The sequence below is a fragment of the Diabrotica virgifera genome, chromosome 2 (assembly GCF_917563875.1).
Source record: "Diabrotica virgifera virgifera chromosome 2, PGI_DIABVI_V3a".
NCBI lineage: Eukaryota > Metazoa > Arthropoda > Insecta > Coleoptera > Chrysomelidae > Diabrotica > Diabrotica virgifera.
Window position 1 is genome coordinate 252689431 of NC_065444.1, and position 27464 is coordinate 252716894.

A 27464-nucleotide genomic window follows, 5' to 3' on the forward strand; every position below is an offset into this window, starting at 1 on the left:
TAAAATACGTAATCAAGGACTACAGTTTTATACCCGAGAGAATCTGGATCAGTCTGAAACTTAACTGATCTATCCATTTAAGAAGACCCCACAAAAACATATTTTAAATATCAACAGGCCCCAGGTCGACTCAGCCTAAATAAAATAAATACCTTGAGTAAAACCAGGGTAGGTAATAATCAGCTATTAATTCTTCTTAAAGTTCCATCTCCTAGCGGAGGTTGGATATCATAATGGCTATGGTCACTTTGTTGGCTGCTGCTCTGAACAGTTGTAATGAACTACAGTTAAACCATTCTCTAAGGTTCCTCAGCCAGGAGATGCGTCTTCTTCCTATACTTCTTTTTCCTTGGATCCTTCCTTGCATAATAACTCTCAGCAGCTCATATTTCTCTCCTCTGGTAATGTGACCCAAATATTCTAGTTTTCTTGTTTTTATACTGTTCATAATTTCTAACTCCTTATTTAAACGTCGTAGCACTTCAACATTGGTAATCCTTTGAACCCACTGAATTTTCAACATTCTTCTGTAACACCACATTTCGAACGCTACTATTTTTCTTATATGTTGCCTTTTCAATGTCCAAGCTTCCATTCCGTACAGTAATATAGAAAATATGTAGCATCTTAGAGCCCTCAATCTGAGAGGCAACTGAAGGTCTTTGTTTGTAAGCAGTGTCTTCATTTTTATAAATGCTTGCCTTGCAGTTTCAATTCGGACTTTAATTTCTTTGCTTTGGTCATTTTTGTCATCAACCCAGCTATTAATAGGAGACTTTTATTAAGTCTACTAATCCATACATTAAAACTTTTTAGAAGATAGAATACACAGTCTGGATCCATTTAAGGCGTCGGTATGACGGTATGAGAGATGCAATGTTCAGTCTAAAGGTATTATTCCAACACTGCAGAGAGATGCAATGATACGCTATATTGATATTATGTATTGCGATATCTACACTCGCTTTATGGACTACCCATTAAACATAAAAAAATGAAGGATGTTCTAACAAAAAACTAGATGAATGATAAAGATCGGCTTATAGTACAAAATTTATATTGGAACCAATAAAACACAATAAGAACAATCTTATTGTTGATTGTTACAATGATTTAACAACGAGTAGAATAGAAAGGCTAGGGGTACTGGTACTACATCTTCTTAATATGTACTATACTGTGGAGTTGAATCATGGACACCCACTGAAGCGATGGGAAAGAAACTTGAAGATTTTGAGATGTAGCTATACAGAGAAGGAGAGTAGTGTCATAGTTTAAGAATTTAAGGGACTGGTTTAAATGCAGTTCTACAGAACTCTTAAGAGCAGAGGTAGATAGAGTAAAGATAGTGATGATTATATCCAACCTCCGATTGAGAGACAGCACTTAAAGACATAGGCGTAACCAGGGGGTGGTTTTGGGGTTATAACCCCCCTTTTGGATGTAATTTGAGCTCTATACGCTTAACACGATTATTATTCCATACCCCCCAGAGACCTTCAAGTAGATGTAACGCGCCCCCTTAGGATCATCCTGGTTACACCTCTGCCTAAAGAAGAAAAAGGGTATGTATCAAGGACCGAGAAGATAACCAACGATACCATACTACCTATCTCTTATTTATTATACTTTATTTCCAAAACTAAACAAAAATAATACAGTAAGATATAAATATAAAATTTGAGATTAAAAAGGAAATCTATTACACTTTCTCGCCCTGACATTCTTGGAAAGCATTCCTTCCAATTCCTTATTAGAAACTTAAGAGTTACTCCCCGATTTATTATAAATCCCACTTTTGTGGGACCCTTCTATCCCTACTCGACCTACGCCACAAAAAATTATCAACATATTCGACTTAGGTAAAATAACATTATTATCATCTAAATCAGGTTCACATTTTTCCGAAATTATGTCGTCTTTGTTACGTGAACTTCATAGATTGCGACTCACGGAGAAGTTCAAGCGGGTTACAATACCCTAATGGATTGTTTAAAGGTTTGTACCTACCGTTCCGATAATCCATTAGTTACAAGAAGATAAGGTAAGATTATATTTTGTCTCGTTTTACTTTAAAAACTGTCCAAATTCACTAGATATTATAAAGTGCTGACCAATTTTATTGGAATTTCGAAACCAGAAAATATGCAGGGCAAATTTCTTCACTGTTCTTCTTGCTAGTCTTTTCAATTTAAAAATTCCGAAATAACGAATATTAAGACATAATGCCTGGTTGCACCAACAAATCTTAAGCTCCAGCTTAGCGCAGCTCATCTTAAAGATAGGGCCGTCTTACTTACGTTGCACCATAATTTTCGATTCTTATCTAAGCACGTCTTAACTGAGACGAAGTTTAAGATGCAATCCACGTGGCAATCCATTGTGGCAAGGTGAAAATTGATCTAAGACCCAATGGTGCAACGCGTATGTTTCGTAAGCTGAGCTTAAGAGACGTTTTAAGCTTAAGATCTGTTGGTGCAACCAGGCATTAACGATAAAAATTGAGAACTATTTTCCTATGTATGAAAGAAAGAATGCTGCATTGCTACGTCTTCTCTGACCTTTTTTATGGTCTTGAATCATAGATTCAACCTCGAAATATTTATACCTCGAAATATACAATTCTGTTTTATACTGAACTCAAGTTGATCCAATGATAAAACGTCATTCATTTGGAACAAGTTTTCCTGTCTTTACTTTTAGCAAACTCTGGAAGGAAAGGTTTATGATGTTTCATTACTAAGTTTTAACAATGCAACAATATAAAGTTTTTCGTTTCCAATTTACACATAATGCAGATCTCAACAACGTAAGTGAACAATATCTACGGACTAACAAAATGCAAACAAAACAAAAGTTTTAACAATAATTGATCGAGCTAAAAATAATCAAGCATAAGTCACAAGCATAGTCAGATATTTTAATACCAAGTAGTAAGTAAGTTCAATTACCTCGGACCGATAACAACAATGAATAATGGAGGGTGTGAAGAAGAAGTAAGAAGATGACTAACAATGGCTAGGTCAGCAACAGCAAAAATGACGAAAATCTGGAAAGCCGCTGACTTAACTAAATTCGCCTTGCATGTGCACTGATATTCTATATTGCAAGCTATGTGAAACGTGTACTATTAAGAAAGCTGACGCAAACAGAACCAACACCTTTGGGATGTGGGTATACAAGAGGATATTACAAGTTCTATGGATAGCACATCTTACAAATGAACGAATGCAAAAATCAAAGGCAGAAAATCATGAGGCATGCCTCCTTCACGGTGATCTGATCAAATTTAAATATTCACAGGTCTCTCTGGAAGAATCTTACAAAGCCCAAAATTGAGTTGAATGGTCAATCATACTCAATCAAACATCATGACGTCATAACGACATTTCCTTGAGTAGGATAACGGATTGAAGAGCAGTGGAGAACAAACACACAGAACAGCTGAATCCAGTCAAAGACCTAAAAGGACAGATAAATAAAGTCGCAAAAATATCTGAATGTTACAGAGATGTCGTGAATTACCGATATATGCTAACGAACAGCAAAGTTAAAATTTATACACCCATACCTCGCTATACGGCCGCTCTGTATACGGCATTTCGCTATAACGGCCCTGTTCAATTACGGCACGGTTTCGATTCACGGAATAAAATGTTTCGCTATAACGGCCCCATGTTGTCATGCTCGAGCAAACGCAATCTCGATGCACAGTCAGTGGCGGCTCGTCAGAGGAGGCAAGGGAGGCTCAGCCTCCCCATAAATTTTTTACACACTCTATACTGTTTTGTTTATCATGAATCGCGAAAACAACAATTACTCTCACTATTATACAACGTGTAAATTCCATATTATCACTAATTATCCATACGTACGGAGCATTAGCATTAGAACGCATGATCACGTCTCAGTTTTATTACATATTATTGTAGGCAGGACCCTGGGTTATCCCGAGATGCACGAACGGAGCCGAGAAGCCCAGCATTCGCCGTTGCTAATGCTCCGTGCAGCGCAGCAGGCGTTTACGGAGACCCGGTCTCCTAACAGTGGCATCTACGGCGCCATCACACGCTGCCTGGAGATATACCAAGGGGGCAGAATAGCTTCTCAGCTCCGTTGGGTGGTTGGGTGCGTCTCGGGACAACGAATTTTAGGGTCCTGACTAAATATAATGAAAAATCTAAAAATGCGAATTTTGTTATGAAATTTGGTATGTGGGGTTATAATAATATTTGGAACAACTTGCTCAAATAACTTTTTCCGATATCTCTAACTCAAAGCAAAATATCGGTAATTTATCGTATTTTTGAATTCGCAGTAGGCCGCGTTTAGAATTAAAAAAATTCAGTTGAGTATTTTAAAAAATTTGAAGCTTCATTATGTATGGACTGCAAAACTTCAAATCTGTATTTATTTTGATATGCATAGGTATCTATTTACAAATAGATGGAATTGTTAACAAATAAACGACACAAACTTTGGTATTAAACTTTTATTATTAGACTAACTATTTTTAAAATGATGATATCATGAAATTATGAATTAGGATGATATTATGAAATGTAAATAAAAAATGGTCAAAAGATGAGGCCTTAAATTACATTTTTTGGCGCATTTTTTTGTTAGTGCAAATTTGTCTAGATATTTTACAGTTAGGTATAGCCTCCCCTATTGTAAAAATCACGAGCCGCCACTGTGCACAGTCTTTTCTATTTCCACTTGTTTATGCATAATTTGAAAATAAAATGAGATGAGGTCCATCTAAGGAAATATCTTAACATTTTAAAGGGAATTATAGAAAAAGGTGGTTATAAACCTGAAAAAGTGTTTAACGTAGACAAAACAGGACTTTGTTGGAAGCAAATGCCTGATCGCACGTACATTTCAAAAACCGAAAAATCTGCGCCTGGTTATAAATGGTCTAAAAAACGATTAAGTTTGCTACTTGGTGCAAATGCCACTGGTGATTTTAAGCTAAAACCACGTAACTTGTCCAAAAATCCAAGGCCTATTACAGGACTAAATAAAAATCATCTACCCTTTATATGGAGATATAACAAGAAAGCTTGGAGTTTGTAGATTATTTTTGGTTTTTGGAATCTATTATTATTTTATATACCAGTGTATGTGCTTTTTTGTATGTATTTTTGATTTAAATAAAATAAACAGAAAAAATGCATTTTTAACGACAAACCATGTAACATATTTAACAAATTTGGAACCTATCCCATTAAATTTTTATGAATTTGTATTAGAATAATTGATTCGTTATACGGCATTTCGCTTTGCGGCCATGTTTCGTGAAACGTATCTAGGCCGTAAAGCGAGGTATGGGTGTAAAACCTATATGTGATCCGTAATGGCCTATGATGGAATAGTATCACGGAAAGATATCAAAAAATGTATTAAAATCCTTTATAAAAGATGTATTATGTATATTTATTTATTAAATTCCTTTAAAGGGCGACATCAAAATCACAGAACGTTTTCGATCTGAAAAGATCATCATCAGTGCTGATACAGATGCTGATAGAAATGCTGAGCCATGAGCCATGATAATGAGCGATGAACCACTATAATAGAAGTTGAATAAAAAACGGTAAGTCGTTGGTATTCTTTCTCAGTATTAGTCGTTGTTGCGCCGCTACTGTCTACATATAACTTGATCGCCGTTTTTTGAAGCGGAACTTGAAGGTCTAAGTGGGTTAGAAGGCGTGCTCTGCTCTCAGCAGTCTCATACGCAATGTGCCGCTAACGTGTATAAAGAGTACAAATTTATAGGGAAAGGGAAAACGCTATTTAGATATTACAAGTGTTATGACAATATAAACGGATGGTACACCTATCGACGTCGTCGTACTGCCCAGTGCCCAGACGTTGACATGGGTACTGGAAAGTAGCTGAAGAGGAGGGAAGCAAACGTGTAGCTACTATCGGTAAAGGATGGACGCTTCATATAGAATAATAGGAAAAGGTCAAGGCTGTGCTCTTACTTCAGAAAACAAGAACTTTTCATGAGTTACCTACCTATGCACTTTTTCAAAAAAAATTTATGTCTAAAAGTAAGATTGATGTTCCTCATGATGATGCTCATTGATTAATTAAGATTGATACTTATACAATCATGGTCAAAAAAACGGGACACTTGCATTTTGTATGTTTTTTTAAATTTTATTATTTTGTGGTTTTTATGGGAACAAAGTCAACCAAACAACAAGAGTTAACAAAAAACGTTCATTCATAACAATAAAAACGGTTCTTTTAATGTTTTTAAATAATCACGTCATCATAGAAACAAAATTTTGTATTTGGCAAGAAATGATACTTTATCTTGTTTACTAGCAACGCATTCTTACATTTCTTATTATATTGCATTTACAATAAGTTTCAAGTTTATTCTGATAAATTGAGATCACTGTTCATTAGTGTTTTCAAATAGTGTTAGTATGACTCCCAAAAATAATGCAAAAGTTGTGGCATTACATGAAAATGGTCGCGGTATACGTTATATTGCAAATCATTTGAATATTGCCAAAAGTACCATCCATTATGCTCTTACGAAGTATCGTGAGACTGGAGAACACACTAGAAAACCAGGATCAGGCAGAAAAAGGGTACACGACAATTAGACCGAAATGATTAGACCGAAAGCAGTAGACCGAACTCATTGGACCGAAAAGCAGTTAACCGAAACCTCACTAGATCGAACAGCATTAGACCGAAATGACCGTACATAAATTAAAAAAGATTGCAGTAAAGTATGCCAAGATTTTGTATATCTGTCTTTTTGTTTATTGTATTTTTTTGTATTATTTTATATATAGACTGTGTAAATTGTTACTCTGTAGAGTCTGATATGAAATAATTTTCATCCGTTAAACAAATTAGTGAAGGTAAAAAAAATTAAGGGTAGAGTGACGTTAACACAAAAAACAAAGTAAAAAAAACAACATCTAAACTATTTTTAGTATACAATTTTTAGTATTGTATATAATACATAAAAAATAAACCAAAAACAAATAAAAACAAAAAAATAAACAAAAAACAAAGCAAAAAAGCAACCTCTAAACTCGCCAGTAAATACCTACTTTGTGCTGCCAATTCTAACTAAGCTTGGATAAAAGGTAAAGGGAGGTTCATATTACCCTTGCTCAGGTTACAATCCTGTTTGAGCACCCTGTATTATGTACCTAATGTTTTTCGGTCTCCTACTGTTCGGTCTATTGAGGTTTCGGTTAAGTGCTTTTCGGTCTCTTCGGTCTACTGCTTTCGGTCTAATGATTTCGGCCTCTTTACAGTAAACCCAAAAAAAGGTGCAGAGATCAGCGTAATGAACGTTTATTTAGGATTTCCGCATTACAGAAACCGCTCTTTAACGTGAAATTTTTCGATAGTCGTCTGTAAGTACCCTTTCACAATAAGAAACGGGTGTCCTCCACCGGTGTTCAATTGCACAGCAAAGCATTGGTGATCCCCTAAAATCAGCCAGACACTCAAAAGTGGCTCGTCTGTAATCGTTCATTTAAAACAATGCTTTGCTGCCGGTGGTGGACACCGGTGTCTTGGTCTGAAAGGGTGCTTAGAAGCTCAAGGAATTCATATTTCTGCACGAACTGTAAGAAGAGTCCTGTTAGAAAGTGTTTTACGTTCTTATAAGCCAGTAGCATGCCCTAAAAATACAGCAGGTCATCGAGTTAACAGGATGAGATTTACGAATAATCCACAGAGACTAGTTTGTTCAGCAATGGAGTGTTGAAACCTTTTATGACGAGTCCCGTTTTAGCATACGATCTCCAGGCGGGGAATGATTTGCACCTTGCTGTGTTTTATCAAGAACGCCGTTTGGTGACGGAGGTGCTATGGTATGGGCGTGTATTTGTTTCAACGGGCACATCGAATTAATTTTCATCAAATATAAAACTCTAACAACAGACAGGTAAATACACAGTGTCTGGAAGACAATATTGTCTCCTATGCTCATTTTGTTGGGTATAATTTCTTATTTATGCAGGATAATGCGCGTCCACATATACTGTTCGAATCGTCATGGACTACCTAAATACTGTCGTATTCCCGTTTTGGAGTGGCCCGTTTATAGTCCTGACATGAATCCGTTAAAACATTTTGGGACATTTTAGAAAAAAATATTAAAAAGAGGCAACCATTGCCAGATTTAAGAGCTGAAAATAACGTTAAATGAAGAATGAGAACATATACCTCAAGGGCAGATTCAGCAACTTATTGCAAGTATGCTTAGGCATATAGAAATCTTCAGTAGATGTAGGGAATACCTCCTATACCTAAAGAACAGCCAACTGTGAGCAATTAAAATTTTATTATTTTTTTGTTAAATTTTTCGAACAACGTTAATTTTTTGCGTTACTTATTACTTTCTTTTGGCTTGCTTATTTTTCCTATTATTGATTAATTCATTGATAATTATTAATGTTTACTTCCTCCCCATTTAAGTTTGATCTGCACCCCCAAAAAAAACTACACATTCAAAAAATTTGAAAAAAATTGAGAAGGTATATGATCACTAGAAGATCTTGACAAATTTTGAGCAAACTTCATGTTTTCGTTTTCGAAAAAACTCAAAAAAAAGAACTACTTTTTTCTAAGTATAAAGCGGGAAAACCAAACATACAATTTTGTTAATTTTCTTACAGCATAAAGACATACATACTCTTAAAATAAAAAACACTTATGAGTTTTAATACATTAATATTATGTTCATAATATGTTGTTATTAAAATTTTGTCCGGTTTCTTACCGGTAGCTTTATTATAAGCCGTAAAATATTATTTTTTCTACGAGCGTGCAAAAATGTCTACTTTCGCGCACGCATTTTAGTTTAGAAAGTTTCACTTTTCCGCACGCGTGTTACTTTTCCGCACGCGGTTTTTACTTTTCCGCACGCGTGTTAATTTAGATATGTTAATATGGCCTTAAAGTAATTATAATACATGCAATAAACTAATATTTAGATATTATTTACTAATTTATTTCAAATATATCTTATTGTGTTCCTGTTTTAATGAAATTAACGCGACAATTCGATGAAATAAAATTATTTTGACATAATATTCGAAAGTCAAATCGGTAGACAATAACAGTCGTTTTGAATCATCGTCATGGAAACCAAGATCGTCGTCATGCTAACTAATTATATTGAAAGTTTGGTTTTGACAACCTTGTCAAAGAATTAATTTGTGTATGTATTTTAATATTAATTAAATTAATTGATTAAGATTTGGTAATTTTTTAAAGACTCTTAGAAAAAATATTGTTCCTAACTCTTGCAGAAAGTCTCTTTTCCGCACTCGACTGCTTGCGTAACTCCCGCTTCGCGTCGTTCGGCAAACTGCAGTCGCGTGCGGAAAAGAATGACTTTCTGCACTTGTTAGGAAAATAACTATTTTCCTATTGTGGCAAAACTGAACATTCAAAATTTTTTAAAAAATTCATGGGAATGGGAACATATACCTCAAGGGCAGATTCAGCAACTTATTGCAAGTATGCTTAGGCGTATAGAAATCTTCAGTAGATGTAGGGAATACCTCCTATACCTAAAGAATAGCCAACTGTGAGCAATTAAAATTTTATTATTTTTTTGTTAAATTTTTCGAACAACGTTAATTTTTTGCGTTACTTATTACTTTCTTTAGGCTTGCTTATTTTTCCTATTATTGATTAATTCATTGATAATTATTAATGTTTACTTCCTTCCCATTTAGGGTTGATCTGCACCCCCAAAAAAAAAACTAGACATTCAAAAAATTTGAAAAAAAAATTGAGAAGGTATATGATCACTAGAAGATCTTGACAAATTTTGAGCAAACTTCATGTTTTCGTTTTCGAAAAAACTCAAAAAAAAGAACTACTTTTTTCTAAGTATAAAGCGGGAAAACCAAACATACAATTTTGTTAATTTTCTTACAGCATAAAGACATACATACTCTTAAAATAAAAAACACTTATGAGTTTTAATAGGTACATTAATATTATGTTCATAATATGTTGTTATTAAAATTTTGTCCGGTTTCTTACCGGTAGCTTTATTATAAGCCGTAAAATATTATTTTTTCCTATTGTGGCAAAACTGAAAATTCAAAATTTTTAAAAAAATTCATAAGTATTTCTTAGGAGTATATCTTCATGCTGTAAGAAAGTTAACAAAATTGTATGTTTGGTTTTCCCGCTTTATACTTGGAAAAAAGTAGTTCTTTTGAGTTTTTTCGAAAACGAAAACATGAAGTTTGCTCAAAATTTGTCAAAACACTTCTAGTGATCATATATACCTTCTCAATTTTTTTCAATTTGGGAGGGGGGGAGGGTGCAGATCAACTTTAAACCACTAACAACTACAAAATGTACGAAACATAACAGTGTATAATGTAAATATAAAAAATGTAAATAAAAAATAAACATTATTAACAGAGAATAGTCATGATTTTCTTCGTCTGATATAAATCCTAATCGATATCGCTGATCTGTATTTATACATCAATATGATGCTTTGCCAGTGCGTTCGAGAGATATGTTAGCTCAGTGAATGGAGAAAGTTCATGTCGTTTAGATATACATATATGTTGGGAAAGGTGATATAACTACCAATCAATGCCGGTGGAATGATTTTTAAGAAAAACAATCAGATGTCAGCTTATAAGTAGAAGAATAAGATGGGTAGGGCACATATAACGAAGTAATAATGATCGAGGCGTTCACGGTCAATGTTCGATGCAGAACTAATTGGTAAAAGTATTAAATACCTGCAAAAAATCGAGTGAAGATTTTAAAGAAAATTTGAGAGAACATGGGGAAAATGCAAAATGAACATAGTAAACCAAGATTGTCCAGTTCGACAATAGTCCATTGAAAAGTTATACAGTGAGCACGTAAAGGTTGGAATAAATTCATTTTTTCATGAATGGACAATTTTAAAAATAAATCCCGAAATAGGTCAATTTTTATTTTTAATTTACAACTTTTTTGCATATATATCCTACTAATAGTGACGTCACCCATCTGGACGTGATGACGTCACCGATGATTTTTTAGTCGTGTCGTGTGGTAGCTCATTTGAAAGCTATTTCAATTCGCTATTCAGTCATATAAACATTAACAGAATTATTTATACAGGGTGTCCAAAAACACTTTTTTTTAATTCAATTTATTGACATAAAAAGAAGAATGTATGTAATTTATTTAATTCAAAATACATTTTACTGCTATGAGAAAACAGGAAAAAATGTTTATTTAACAAATAAATATTGTTTTTTGCTTAAATTCAATATTAAAGCAGCCACCCACCTGCCTCTTGACAGTTTGAACATTTAATTTAAGCGAAAAGCTATGATTATTTTTCAAATAAACATTTTTTTTCTGTTTTCTGAGAGCAGTAAAATATATTTTGAATTAAATAAATTACATACATTCTTCTTTTTATGTCAATAAATTTAATTAAAAAAATTTTTTTGGACACCCTGTATAAATAATTATGTTCATGCTTATATTACTGAATAGAGAATTGAATTGCCTTTCAAATGAGCTATCAAATGACCCCTATTATCATTTAAAAAATCATCGATGACGTCATCACGCCCAGATGGGTGACGTCACTAGTATGATATATATGCCAAAAAGTCGTAATTTAAAAATAAAACTTGATCTGTTTCGGAATTTTTTTTATAAAGTCGTCCATTCTTGAGAAAATGAATTTATTCCAACCTTTACGTGCTCACTGTATATGGTAGGGGAGCCTAAGCGGGTATTTTTGCAGTTAAGACAAGGTAAGTTAAGTACATGCAAAAGAGTGTAATATGTATTTCAAAATCTGACGATTTGAGCAAGGCGTAAGGAAATGGGAGAGTCACAAAGTTTCACAAAAAAAGCGAATATTTCACGAAATGAACGTCAGATCGAAAAACTAAAAAATACACATTTTAAATATTTTTGAAAAATCTATCGAATGGCACCAAACACAACCACCCACGGATGTGGGGTGAGGGTTACTTTAAAATTTTAAATAGGAGTCCCCAATTTTTATTGCAGATTTGAATTCTTTACGTAAAAATAAGCAACTTTTATTCGAGATATTTTTTCGAATTATGGATAGATGGCGCTATAATCGGAAAAAACGATTGTTGGAAATGGAAAATTAAATTAAAAAATGGAAAGCCCCCACTAAAATGGAAAACTTATCTTAACTTTTTTTGGTTTTAGGACCTACTCTTTACAACCCAATCGGTCCCCATAACGCTCGAGTAACTGCAAATTTAGCAATACTTTCCTCCCCTATTAATAGGGTTACATTTTTTACAATTTAATTTTTTCCATCACCTCTACCAAAAGTATACTTTTCCGGACCTGATTGTAGGGAGCAAAGTTGTACTTTTCCTCCCTAGGTAGGAAAAGTAAAAGTGACGTCATGGTGTTTCATTCATGAAATATAACTTATTGGCGCCCTGTTTCTATTACGTAATTTGTAAATGTATCTATTTTCTATTACGTAAGTATCTATACATTTTAACGTTTATTTATAAAACACCCTGTATTTTGCAGAATGGTAAGAAACAGTAAATTGTTATTTTGATTTACCAATGTTTACATTAATAATATGACTTACATTTGACAGTTGACAGTTATATTGTACCTACTTTTTAGTTTTAATTCTAATAAATTTTGTTGGTTAGTTACATAAATAAATTAAGTAAAAATGAAAAAATGACTTGTTATTTGAGGAAGGTGGAAAAACCATATGTATAACATGGGAGTAAAGTGCCTTTTCCTCCCTTGAATGACTACTGCCCTCCGCTACGCGTCGGGCAGTAAACTTTATTCTCGGGAGGAAAAGTAGCACTTTCCTCCCTGGTTCTTATTTTCGTTTCCTTCCCGAAATATTTTGACACAGTGGAAACAGGAATATACCACAGCAGGGTTGGCAGATTTAAACCAACATGCTTAAAACCTTGCTTTAAACCAAGTCTTAAACCAACTGGTTTTTTAAGAAAGATACCTGGTTTTTTTATTGAGCCTCCAAACTGGTGTTTTTATTTAAAGTTTTTAATACAGCTGCCACAAATGAAGAAAATTAAGATAAATAAATTCAATTTTTTTTACTTTCGAACTTAGTTATTTTGAATATTATTAAGTTTGAAGATGTTTTTTTGTTATATTAATTTTTTGTGTGTGTAAATAAAAATAAAAGTTGTCTTAATCATTTTTTTCATTGTTTAAGACTATTTTATAAAATGATTTATTATCTAATTTTTAAAGTATTTAGACTTTTTATACTTTGTATCAAATAAACCTAGTTTAAACCAAATAAATATGGTTTAAACCAAAAAACCTGGTTTTTTGGAAAAAACTTTGGTTTGTGCCAAGTATGCGAATACTATTCGAAATATTGCATGACTGAGAAGATAAAAATTCGCAGATGTGTGCGGTAGGGGGATGCTTTATACCTATGTATGTCGCCAAAACTATTTAGATTAGAATAGTCATGGAGTACATTTTTAAACGATTAGAGTGGGACTCAAAGGGTATTAGCATCGATGGATAGAAATTAAATCATCTCCGAAAGTGATGACATAGGAGGAAGAAGAGATAAGAAAACAACCAAATACCATGGACGGAGGAAGATCAGGGTGATACTAGATTAATATATAATCCTCTAAATAATAGGAACATAAATATTATCAGACGATGCAGCAATAAAAGCAGGATCAAAAAACTATTTTGAGGGGCTCCTAACAGAGCAAAAAACGTGTCAAAATCAATTTATTTATTTATTTATTTATTTATTTAACGGGACGAACCCTTTTTCCTTACAAAAGTTTACAATATTATACTTATAATTAACATCTAAACTGTAGTCATATATTACATATTTTAAAAGTACCTAGGTATTAATAACATTAATGTCTCAATTTCTTCAAAGAATTATTGAATGCGGACACAGATGGATTAAACAATTCAACACTATCTTGCAAATGATTGGCAGTTTTCATCATCCTTGTGACTGTCTCATGGTTTTTTTTCACTATTTGAACTTTTAAAGAAATGTGTAAAAGCCTTTTGAACTGAGATAGGGATTCGTTTTCTCGCAGCTAAGTTCTTAATTCATTTTAAAAGAATCAGACATTTTTGCTAGATACAAATCCGGATTATTGACGGTCCGGATTTTTGACGTCAGGAGTATCGACGTTCTACTGTAATTTGAATGTTGTGCTGAAAAATGCTGTAGACGATAGAGACATCTGTCAGTTTTTTGAAACTGTTCAAAGTGTTTGTTTTTTTGGCCACAGTGTCATTCGTTAGGAGGCACTGAAATTCTCATACCAATCTGAAAGATGTTCTTCGAAAGTGACTGTAAATCCTCTCAATCCAACACGCTGGGCTGGAAGATTTGATGAAATCAATGCATTGGCATACGATTTTGCGATGTTTTGAAGTGCCTCTCAAGTCTAGTTCTGACAAGTAACAAAAGAAATGAAAGAGAAGAACATAATAATAACAACATATTTGTAAAACGGCACATTGCCTTTTACATTGTTCGGCTTCACTGTAAGTTGGTATCGCTTTATACTGCCTATAGAGGCAATATAACGCGATTATAAACCTACATTTTAGCCGAACATTGTAAGCATAAGCCGAACATTATAGCATATTTTTCATGAAAACAGATAGTGCAGTCACTGAAGGTATTCACCTCCGATTTCGTTGAACCTCCATAGATTTTCATGAAAATTGGTGAGTAGTTAGAGGATACCTCAAGGAACAAAAGTGACATGATGCCAACTTGCGCTTTTACCCTGGGGGTGGATGCCACCCCTTCTCGGGGGTGAAAATTATTTCGTTAAAAATAATACCACAAATCGATAGAGGGACAAATTCTAAGCAAAATTTGTTATATAAAGTTATTAATATAAATCAATACTTTTTGAATTATTAAAGATCAAAGATTTTATTTTTTCGTAAAAAAAATGCATGTTTTAAAGCTGTTTTTCACGTATAACTCAAAAACTATAAGCTTTTACAAAAAAGTTATTATTACCAAAATTAAAGACAATAAAAAATTGAATACACTTCTCATTTAAACAACTACACTAATGTTAATTCAAAGTGAGTTATGGGTAATTGAAGGTATATTTTTTTCGACGAGTACGCAAATCTAAGTATTCAAGCTTAAATAACGGGAAAACGATGCATTTTATAAAATATACCTATTAAGCACTTGTCAAATTACTTTGAGATACCTATTAAATGAGCTCCAGAAGAAGTTAATAGCATTAAAATTAAGCAAGTTATGATGAAAATAGGAGAACCCTTTCGATTTTTTTTAAAGTGAAAAATAAAACATACACCATTTCCACAAAAATTATAATTTATAGAAATACTTACAAAAGTTTCTTTATATTAGCATAAGTAATGATTTCAACAATTTTGACCGGTTTAGAATGGATATTTTTGAAAAAAAGATATAATTTTAAAAAATCAGAATTTTTCAAATTATCGTAATTTTCATTTTCTTTAATAATAACTCCAAAAATACTCAATATACGAAGAAAATTATATATAATGAAATTTTAGTTTTTTCTGTACCAAATATTTTCCCTGTTTTACTATTTCTGTAGGGTCCAAAATAACCGAGATAGCAACGTTTAAAACTTAAATTTTGCTTCGAGAACCATGTAACCGGGGCAATTTAACATTTTATTTTAAGAAGTATGGGGTATAAAAGATTAAATTCAACGTGGTTTAAAAGACCTTAGTTTTAGCTTTCAAATGGTTTTTAAGCTAATCTGATATCTCAAAACTAACGGAGTTATTTAAAAAAAAAAACAATACCATTTTTGGAAAAATTTTTAAAAGATGACTTTTGAAAATTTTTTGGAGCATAAATTTTAATGATATCAACTTGTTCGTGGGCTCATCTGATAGATATTTTTAAATACTTAAACAAATGTTTAATAAGTTTATGTTATAAAATGCATCATTTCCCCGTTATTTATAAAGAAATATAGGTACATTCAATTACCTATAAATCACTGTTAGAAAATACTAAAAGGTTTTTCAAGTAGGGAATTTATTTCATTTTTTATTAGCTTCTATTTTGGTAATAATATCTTTTTTGTAAAAACTTATAGTTTTTTAATTATCTATAAAAAATCGGTTAAAAACATGCATTTTTCTCACGAAAAATTAAAATCTTTAGTAACTCAAATAGTTATGATTTATTTCAATAATTTTATATAACAAATTTTGCTTAGAGTTAGTCCCTCTATCAAATTATGGGGTTATTTTTAATAAAATAATTTTCACCTACGAGAAGGGGTGGCATCCACACCCAGGGTAAAAGCGCAAGTTGGCACCATGTCACCTTTGTTCCTTGAGATATCCTCTAACCACTCACCAATTTTCATGCAAATCGATGGAGGTTCAATGAAATCGTTGGTAGTAGCTCATATCCACCTTCAGTGACTGCACTAAGAAAAGATGTTATATTGATGGTACTTGCAAAATTATTTAGCTTAAAATAAGGTGATTTCAATTTTTTTTTTGTTGGTCACAGGTCAACTAAAATAGCAATATGTAGGTACAAGAATCTTCACACGGAATGCATTAAAATGCGTTTTCAAGGGATTCATGTCAAACATTTTTCCGGACCCCCTCCCTTCCGCTGGGAGGTAAACTACCCAGGCCCCCGGTAAGGGGGCCCCCAACATCGTAGTTACGGCCCTGATAATATCCTTAACACTAATTAAATAAGTATTAACATCAACATTATTTTCGTACTTAAAATCAGGAACCTTATTTATTTTTTCTTTGTTAGTAGACAGTTGAAAACAACCCAGCAAACAAATTAACAATATCTAAACCATTTTCACTAGTTTCATTACCATAGCACATACTCGATGGTAGAACATGAGAGTTGCGTTTATTATTGATATATTTCCAGAAAGAACAAGAATTTTGAAAAATGTTAGCCTCAATTTCTATCACATGATGCCTTTGTAAATACTTGCTAAGCTCTTTACACTGTTCCCTGAGACCGGAAAAAAGAAGATAGCTCTCATCATCGCCAGCCATCTTAAATTTTTTATGTGCTTTTTTCTTCTCGTAGGTATATTAAATGTTTTAACTCTGATGTAAACCATTTGGGATAAGTGGATGTTTTAAATTTTTTAGTGGTATAAACAACTCGATTAAATAAAATAAAATTGACAGATCCCTTCCAGATAACAAAAGGCTAAAATAGGAAGAGGGCTGGCTGACTCCGACTCTATTTAATATATGTATGGAATACGTTATAAGAAAACTGTCCATAAACCCAAAAAACTATCGTTTAACCTTCCGCAACTAACATAGGTTTTCTGAACATTAAAGCTAACATCGGGTCTCAGAGACCGACATAAAAAATGTTTCCATTGATACACTTTCAAGCGTAGGATTGTGTTTACTCCCTGAAGGAGTAAAATTAAACATAAATTATACCTATTTTTAAATTATTAAACCTCTTTAACATTAGCAAAGTACCAAAGAAAATAAAACAATCACATAACATCTGATTTGTCAAAAACAACCTCACTATTTTCATTGCTGTTTTCTTGTACCCAGGTTCACATTTTACTTCTGGCAATTGGCTTACTAAATTATCAGCACTTGTTTGCACGGTCTTTCGTTAATCTAAATATTTTTTCATCGATTACATCATGCGTCCAACATGGGTCTCTGAGACAAGATTTGCCGATAATTGCATAATTAGTTAACACTGAAGACTCAAACTTCAACACTAAAAACAGGCATCTAAATCAGGCAGCTACTGATGGCGGCGAAGATTCATAACGAACGATTTGGATATAATCGTAAAAACTCTAACTAGTCGGTCTCACAGACCCAATGTCAGTCACGGAAGGTTAATAAGTGTTTAGTTCATAACGTTTTCTTGAACGTAATCCGTTTGGATTTTTAAAAATTTTTAGAATTTTTATTAAATATACCAACTACACTAGGGAGTTTTAATTCATGTTAATTTTATTTAACTAGATGGTATACAGCCAACCTTCGGGTATTATCCCGTTTTATTTTTGTTATTAGAGAGATATCGCAAATGCATTTTTATCGCACGCTAATAGCTTTGATCGCGCAGTGCGTCCTGGGTATACCCAGAGGGAGAACGCCTGCGCATTACAAAATTGGGCGTTCGCGGAGTCCAAATCTTTCCCTCTGAACACCCTCCGGATTTTTAATTCGGTGTTCGCGCAGTACAGAAAAAAGATCCTGAACGTGTCCGGAATACCCTCTCGACGTTCGAGGATTTTGTTTCGGATTTTAAGTTCGCACAGGCGCACAAAATATTTGGGAAGAATTTCTTGACATTCTGTTCTTACTCCTTCCAATTCTTAACCTAAAATATTGTTTTGTTAAACAGCTTGTAGTGTAGATAGTAGATGTAGAATCTGGTTTTTAAAGTTTTGGAAGTGTTGTATCATTTAAATATTCTTCAAACAAATTTTAATATTTTTTATATTAAAGCTTTTTTAGTTGTTTTTGTCAATGTTTTCCATTTCGTGTGTTTATAAATAAGTAGGTACCTTTTCTAGTATTATTTTCATTCGATATTCGATAATTATCTATTACGGTAGTATGTATTACAATAAATTGTACTCTGTTTTTACTTAATTTCTTCTATCTAAATGAGCTTATAAGTATCTACATATTCTTGTGGTTTATTTTTCAGTTTAATTTATGAATTAAATTAGTCTCTTATTGAATATAATGAAACATAAACAATACATCAAACTTATTCTGAAACTATTTCTTGTGTCTTGTTATATTTCATTATTTTTGTGGTGTAATAAACCACAACACAATGCCGCAACCCATTAAATTCAATAGGGCTTTTCATCGACTGTCATTTGTTTCGAGCTTCTGTCATGTGTCACATAATATTAATATATCTACGCCATACGTCTTTGGTTTGTATCATTGGTATATATCAATAACGTATGACGTAGATATATTAATATTATGTGACACATGACAGAAGCTCGAAACAAATGACTGTGAATGAAAAGCCCTATACATAGATATCAAAATTTGAAATGATTGTTTTACTAAATTATTCCTTCCTTCAGATTATGTTCAACCCCCGTGAAGTTAAAGGTAATTTTTATATCTAAACATCAACAATCTTTTACTCTCTACAAGAATGTAAGCTGGATTTCAGAGTGGAAATAACCACATTATATTGTGGAAATAATAAAGAAAGACTAATCAAATTTCTACCTTCTAAGAAAGGCATTGAATTATTGAATAGAAAGTTAATCGTTTGCCTGTTGCCTTTATTCTCTTTTCTCTTTCTCTTTGTTGACATACAAATTTGTTGCATTTGCATTTTTTTTTTGACATTTATTTCGAAATAAGAAAGAGACAACAAAAGGATTCCTTCTCTAACCTTAATGTATGCAACCCGTCATTACATTGCGAATCCGAAAATTGTTCGCGGAGCGAAAAATCCTGAGCATGTCCAGGATAAGTTTACGTTGACGCCTGCGCATTGGAAACTAATCCCGAACTTACTCTGGGTATGCTCGATTTGTACTGCGCGAACACTACTAATAGCGGAATACGCTATTTTGACATGTACGCAAGCGCAGAATGAATGTTACGCTAATACCGGATAGCGTGTCCCGCTATTTAGGTTGAAATAAGGGACGGTAATAACGTTAACGCTAATTTGACATTTGGGATGAAACATAAAAATAATGTATAGAATACAAATTTTATAAACTAAATACTGTGAATCATCTTATGTTGAGAAACACGTGCATTTTTATTTTGTCTACAATAGACTACTTTTTGTGGTTAGGATATTATTTATTCAGATATTTTATATTATTTTTATACCAACTATTTATATTTATTGTTGGTTAAACCATTAAAATTAAAATGCATGTCAACCAGCTCAATATCCAAATTCAATTTTCAATAAAAAACAATTAGGTACAGTGTTCCTCAAAATTAATTTCTAGGTTACATTGTAATACCAAACGTCGGTTGTCATAATAACGTTAAGCCCCGCCCCAGAACATTTGCGATAACTCTCTTGTTGCCTGTGCTGAAATAGAACGTTATACGTTATTTACGTCTTGACACGATATTATCGTTTGCATTTGCGATATCTCTCTAATAAGTCTAGTAAGCAGATTGTGATGTACGCAGACGACGTAAAATAGGGCTTTTCATTCACAGTCATTTGTTTCGATCTTCTGTCATATTTAGTATAATCTGTGTATATTAATATTATAGACAGATTATACAACATCTGACAGAAGCTCGAAACAAATGACAATCGATGAAAAGCCCTATTGATGGAACGAACCGCAAGAAACATCACAGAACTTCATGTGGAGCTTGAAGAATATGCGAAAGAAATAAGACTAGGCGTCAACGTAGATAAAATTAAAGCCCTAATACATAGAAAAAAGTGTTGTGTGATTTGGTAGAATGCGATCTTACTCTTTAAACAATATGTCACGTATTTCAGCGCCATCTCAGCACCTGGTTAAATGGAAGGGTACTACAAATCTGGGCCCGGATTACGTACACTCGATACGCATCGTATCCGCCATGTTTTACCGTAGCGCCTTTTGGGAAAACATGGCGGATACGATTCGTATCGAGTGTTCGTAATCCGGGCCCAGGCCTCCACATAAGTGGTCTGTAGCTTCGACATGATAGGTGTGAAATTTTAAACGTTCTTGTTGTTGATTGGATAGGAAGAGTGATATTTTATTCAAGTGGACAATAAAGGTACAACACAAACAACTTTTGTTTCTTAATTATTTATTTATACAATAATGTGACATTTTACATAGAAATATGAGTATTTAATTTGGATTAAATATATGTTTACTAGTTTGAATTTTTCCACCGTCTGCACACAACACCTGATGGGAGCGATTAGACCTAACAACAAAACGCGAAATAAAATGTGTATTTTAAAACTGTTGGATAAACATTACCTACAATCAGAAAATCTCTACCTTACAATCAGAAAAACTTACCTTTAAAAAGGTACTCGATTACAAAATAACTAAAATATCAAAAAACACGACTGAATATCAGCTTTTTATGGTGACACAAACACATCACATAAACCGACCATATAAAATAACTGAACGACAACGAACGAACGAACACGAACACTGAACACAGATTCGCAGATAGCGCAGGATTTGTCAAAAGTCATGTTCCACCAATCACAATGCCGACATCAGCGCCTCTGACAAAATGGAAGGAAAATAAATACGATTACATGTTTTTTATTAGAGTGCGCGGGGCATGCCCTAATACAAGCAAGGAAACAGCGAAACTTGCAGAATTTGACAATAGATAGCGCTAATATTGAAGTAGTGAAACAGCTCACATACTTGGGTGTACACGTACAGATAACTGAGGACGGCAGTCGTCGGCAGTGATGAGGAGGAGGAAATGTGGAAACGGATAAGGCTTGCTAACAAAGCAAGCAGGAATTTTGATCCATTCCCCTGTCGCAGGAATTTTGATCCAAAAACATCCATATAGAAGGAAAGTTCCAAGTATATAAAACTACCATTTTCAACAATGGTATGTAGAGAATAAGGTTTAGAAACGACTTTAATATACGTATCAATATTACAAAGAACCCTTTACAGCAAATTAGGTATACTTCGTCTAATTTACTAACCGTTGCACGTCATCCGCGTCATAGCATGTGACGTCACATGGTACCAACACGAAATATTTAGGAGGTAGGTGTGTTCTTTTTTAGAATCATTTTGCCTAGTACACTGGAATTACAGCCACTAGACATATTTTATTATATACGCGTAGAAATAATATTTGACGATTTCTATTAATGTTAACCTAAAGAAATACACAATAATATGTTTCATTTAATTTGTATAAATGGATTATAAAACGTTTTTCTGAAGCAGATTTGTTCGGAACACACTGTAACTGTAATCGAACGAAGGTGACATTTTAGAATAAATTGGTAACATTTATTTGACAGTTGCGGTGATGACACTTCATAACTATTTGTTTATATTCTTTACTATAAGTATCTGTTTTATTATATTTACTCTTTTTATCATTTACTTTACTATAAAAAGATCCTCTACTATAAAATTATAAATTTCACCTAATTTTATCACGACTTGGAATAATCGAGGTATCTGACAACTTTTTTAGTTGTTATTGTATATATATACAAAGAAACCTACCGGCTTCATGCCAAGAGTTCGGAGCCGTTTTTTAATTATTAACAATGCAGTGCAAAAACGCTTGCACTGCAAATCTTAAAAGATTGTAACTTAATTCTTGTTCTCTATTTCTTAAGTTTTTACTTATTTACATTGAATATTAATTTGTTTTGTTGTATAATCCACGTTTACAATAATTATGTGATATATTTGATTTAAAATGGATTCAGGATTTTTTCATACTTTGGCAACTATGTCAACTTAGATCTCTGACGTAGATAATGACGTGCAACGGTAAGTAAATTAGATGGACTGTATGCAAAGATATAAAGATTGCGCTGGGAAGGTCACCTTATATAGGCGAGCGGGAGATACCCCTAAATTGACCAGGTACTGACCACGGAGAGGTGAATGGCTAATTTTATTCACACTTTATATTTTTGAAGGTGCTGAAAACGAAAATGAGGTTTATATTGAATTTTATGTGGGAACATTGTCAAAATCGCAATTTTAACCGAAAAATAAAAAAAAGAAATCACGTTTTTTGCGTTTACCTCGCTACAACTCTGTTCATATTATTATTTTTTTCTGAAATCTTTACAGTATATAGCTCTAACATTTCTGAAGACAACGGTACCTGCTATAAGCTTTAATTCTTATTCTGATAAAGGTTATGAATTTTTCAAAGGAAAAGGTGCGGATTTGTGCATTGCAAAGTTTAATCGCAAAAGTTGAGTGACGAAATTTAAAATTTAGCCTTTTAATCACGTCTATGTTAAAATAGAGAGTACAAAGAAGTTTTCTGGAAAATTTTAGATCAAAATGTTTTATAGAAAAAAAATAGTGCAACTTTTATTATCGACATTAGAAATCCCCAATATAACGGATATTTTTCGAGATACTGACCATGGGTGGTGAATGGCTAATTTTGGTCTTAGATTATGTTTTTGACGGTGCTGAAAACGAAAATCAAATTTATTTTAAATTTTAGGTGGGGGAATATTGTCAAAATCGCAATTTTACCATAAAAATAAGAAAAAGTGAAATCACGTTTTTTTGCGTTTAACTCGCTACAACTCTGGTCGATTTTAATATTTTTGTCCAAGGTTTGTACACTATAATATATGTTGCTCAATTTTGTGAAGACAACGGTAGGTATCTGTTTTAAGATTGTAGTCTTATTCTAGTAAAAGTTATGAATTTTTTAAAGTACAAAGTGTGGATTCATGAATTGCAAAGTTTAATCGCAAAAGTTAAGAGGCAAAATTTAAAATTTATCTTATTAATCACGTTTATGTTAAAACATAGAGCACAAAGAAGTTTTCTGGAAAGTTTTGGTTACAAATTATTAATAGAAAAAAAAATGGCGCAACTTTTAATATAGACGTTACACATCCCCAAGATAACTTATTTTTCGTGATACTGACCATGGGAGGTGAATGGCTAATTTTGGTCTTATTTTATGTTTTCGATAGCTCTGACAATGAAAAAGAGGTTTATTTTGAATTTTATTTGACGAAACATCGCAATTTTAACCTAAAAATAAAAAAAAGTGAAGTCATGAATTTTTACGTTTAACTCGCTACAACTCTGTTCCATTTTAATATTTTTTTCTAAAATTTCTACGGCATATATTTCTTACCTTTGTGAAGACTATAAAACAGTGGCGTAGCGTAGTGGGGGCGGCCCGCCCCGGGCGGCACTTTTTAGGGGGCGGGAAAATTTAACAATAAATAATAAAAATATTTTGTAAATATTTGAACCATTTTATATCTTTATCGCAACTACGAATTTGGACCGATTGAAAGGAGCACGGAATTTTTCATTACTTATTTTGTAACGAATTCGAGGAATTCCTTTTCTTTGAATGATATTTTGTAGCGACTGGCAAGAACGTCTATACTGACTTGTGGAAATTCCCCGTTTATGACTAACAATCAGCACAAATTTTTTCGGCACTTTAGAACGTTGCATTTTTTTTCCTCATCGACACATCGTTGGGAAGTTCTGATAGCAGCTACAGGCAAAAGAAGGATTCAAGACACGCGGTGGAGTGTAAGAGGCGATGCCGTAAATGTGACATGGCATCATTACAAAGACATTCTCGTCACTTTGGAAAAACTGACAGAGGCAGGTGAAAGCTTAAACACTAGGACAGATGCAGTGCTTTACCAGTTTCGATGCAGTCATTTTCCTTTCTTTGTTTTTTGGGCCTGTAGCAACCGATGCTACCTGAAGTGAATAATAATAATGTTTATTTACTTTCAAAATAACACAATAGAAATACACTTAACAGTTCAATACATATAAATAAATATAAATATAAATAATATGAGTAAAATATAAATATATATGAATTTATCATGAATATAGTGTACAAGTTATAAGCAAATAAATAAACACAAAAGAAATTCCCTGAAGAACCAAAGGTTGTGCACAGGGATTATTCACATTTATTTAGCTCTAATTAGGTGTTCAGGTAATTGAAACCCTGCTCGTCAATTTCGTCAGATGCGTAGTCTAGATTACATTCAGTGTTGTCTGGATCTAATAATATAGCCGGCGTTAGATAAACAAACTTATCCGTTCTATTGAAAAGGCTCACGAATTTCTACAATAACTCTATCTAACGAAGAAAACAGCTTTCGTCTCAACTCTCAATTTTCACAAGACAAGTCAGCACCTCTAGTTCCGTCATCGAAAATATGCTTTCTTGTTATGCGCCTCCGAGGTTTTATGGGAACTCCAAGTTCTTCACAAACAAATAATGCACAAAAATATTTGCAAACAAGGGGACTTGACATAAGATTGTGCGCTCAGAAAGTAAATGCTTTGCAGATGATATTGACAGAGAAAAGAGAGGAATGGGCTAATGGCGCTGAAGGTAGGTTATGCAAAAATATGTGTGAAGAACTTGGAGTTCCCATATAACCTCGGAGGCGCATAACAAGAAAGCATATTTTTGATGACGGAACTAGAGGTGCTAACTTGTCTTGTGAAAATTGAGAGTTGAGACGAAAGCTGTTTTCTTCGTTAGATAGAGTTATTGTAGAAATTCGTGAGCCTTTTCAATAGAACGGATAAGTTTGTTTATCTAATGCCGGCTATATTATTAGATCCAGACAACACTGAATGTAATCTAGACTACGCATCTTTCGAAATTGACGAGCAGGGTTTCAAGCTGGAAAAACTTCGACTGCGGACTTTCGTTGCTGCTACAGGCAACGAAATTGATTAATGCAGACTCGCTTGAATTCTTTAAATTTATTGTTAAATCCAAGCTGGAAGATACTCTGCCCAATATTTTAATAATGTTCCGAATATTTTTCACAGTTGCTATAAGCAATGTCAGCTGTGAGAGGAGTTTTTCAAAATTGAAATTGATTAAAAATTATTTAAGATCGACAATGAGTACTCTAAGACTAACTAATTTGGCTATTTTGTCTATTGTGCAAGAGGTGTGTGATGCGATAGACATCGACGGTGCAATAAAAGACTTTGCTCTTAAAAAGAGTAGACGTATAAATTTTTAATTAAAGACGGAAGTTTTGTTTTTAATTCTAACAAATACTCATAATAATTACTTTTCAATAAAAATAAAAATTTAACATTATAGTATCGTTCTAGTTCTAATTAAAAATTGATTTTATTTAATTTTGTCGATCGTCAAAGTATACCTAATATTAAGTGATAGGTACCTAAGTTATATCAATGTATTTAATTGGTTAAAATAAAATAATTTTTGTATTAATAAACGTGATTGTAAAACTTAGATAAACTTTTTTATTTAAAATCCAACCTGTATAATGCAAAATCATGATGACTGTTCTCGCCGAAAAGTTCTCTATAATTAATGTATGTAATGTATAGTATACAATAAATTAAAATACCTAAATAAGAGGGCGGCAAAATTGTCTTCCGCCCCGGGCGGCCGACACTCACGCTACGCCACTGCTATGAAAGTAACTATAGTCTTTCAGTCTTTTTTTTTTTATAAAAGAGATGAATTTTTAAAAATAAAAGGTGCAGATTCGTGAATTGCATAGTTAAATCGCAAAAATTAAGTGACAAAATTTAAAATTTATCTATTTGATTACGTTTTTGTTAAACCATAGAGTTCAAAGAAGTTTTATGGGGAGTTTTAGGTCTAGATGTGTTATAGAAAAATATGGTGCCACTTTTAATTTTAAGGAAGACGATTTTGACAATTTTCTCCCACCTAAAATTCAAAATAAACTTGATTTTCGTTTTCGGCACCATCAAAAACATGAAGTAAGCCCAAAAATAAGCCATTCACTAAATAATATAATAATATTATGAATAAGACTATTACTGAATAAGACTAAAAACTTAAAGCAGAAACCATTGTCTTCAAAAAAGTGAGTGATATATAGTGTACAAACTTTAAAAAAATATATTAAAACGTACCAGAGTCGTAGCGAGCTAACCGCAAAAAACGTGATTTAATTCTTTTTATTTTTTGGGTACAATTGCAGTTTTGACAATATTCCCCCACCTAAAATTTAAAATAAATTTCATTTTCGTTTTCATCACGGTCAAAAACATAATCTAAGACCAAAATTAGCCATTCTCCACCCATGGTCAGTATCTCGAAAAATAAGCGATATATTGGGGATTTCTAATGTCGACCTTAAAAGTTGCACTATTTTTTTTCTATAAAATATTTTGATCTAAAACTTACCAGAAAACTTCTTTGTACTCTCCACTTTAACATGAAAGTGATTAAGAAGCTAAATTTTAAACTTCGTCACACAACTTTTGCGAATAAACTTTGCAATGCACAAATCCGCACCTTTTCCTTTGAAAAATTCATAACCTTTATCAGGATAAGAATAAAAGCTTGAAACACGTACCGTTGTCTTCAGAAATGTTAGAGCTATATACTGTAAAAATTTCAGAAAAAAATATTAAAATCGAACAGAGTTGTAGCGAGGTAAACGCAAAAAAACGTGTTTTTTTTTATTTTTGGGGTAAAATTGCGATTTTGACAATGTTCCCCCACATAAAATTCAAAATAAACTTCATTTTCGTTTTAAGCACCCTCGAAAATATAATGTATGAATAAAATTAGCCATTCACCCCTCCGTGGTCAGTATCTCGAAAACTAAGCGCTTTTTTGAGGGTGTCCCGCTCGTCTAATAAGAATAGATAATGACAGAATACGTAGTAGAACACTTAGTGGAACTATGG

General features: G+C 32.9%; 1 protein-coding gene across 1 annotated transcript in view; it reads right to left on the reverse strand.

Moving 5' to 3' along the window:
- LOC126880538 (uncharacterized) overlaps positions 1-27464 on the reverse strand; it is a 391874-nt gene that overhangs the window by 14505 nt on the left and 349905 nt on the right. The window lies entirely within an intron of this gene.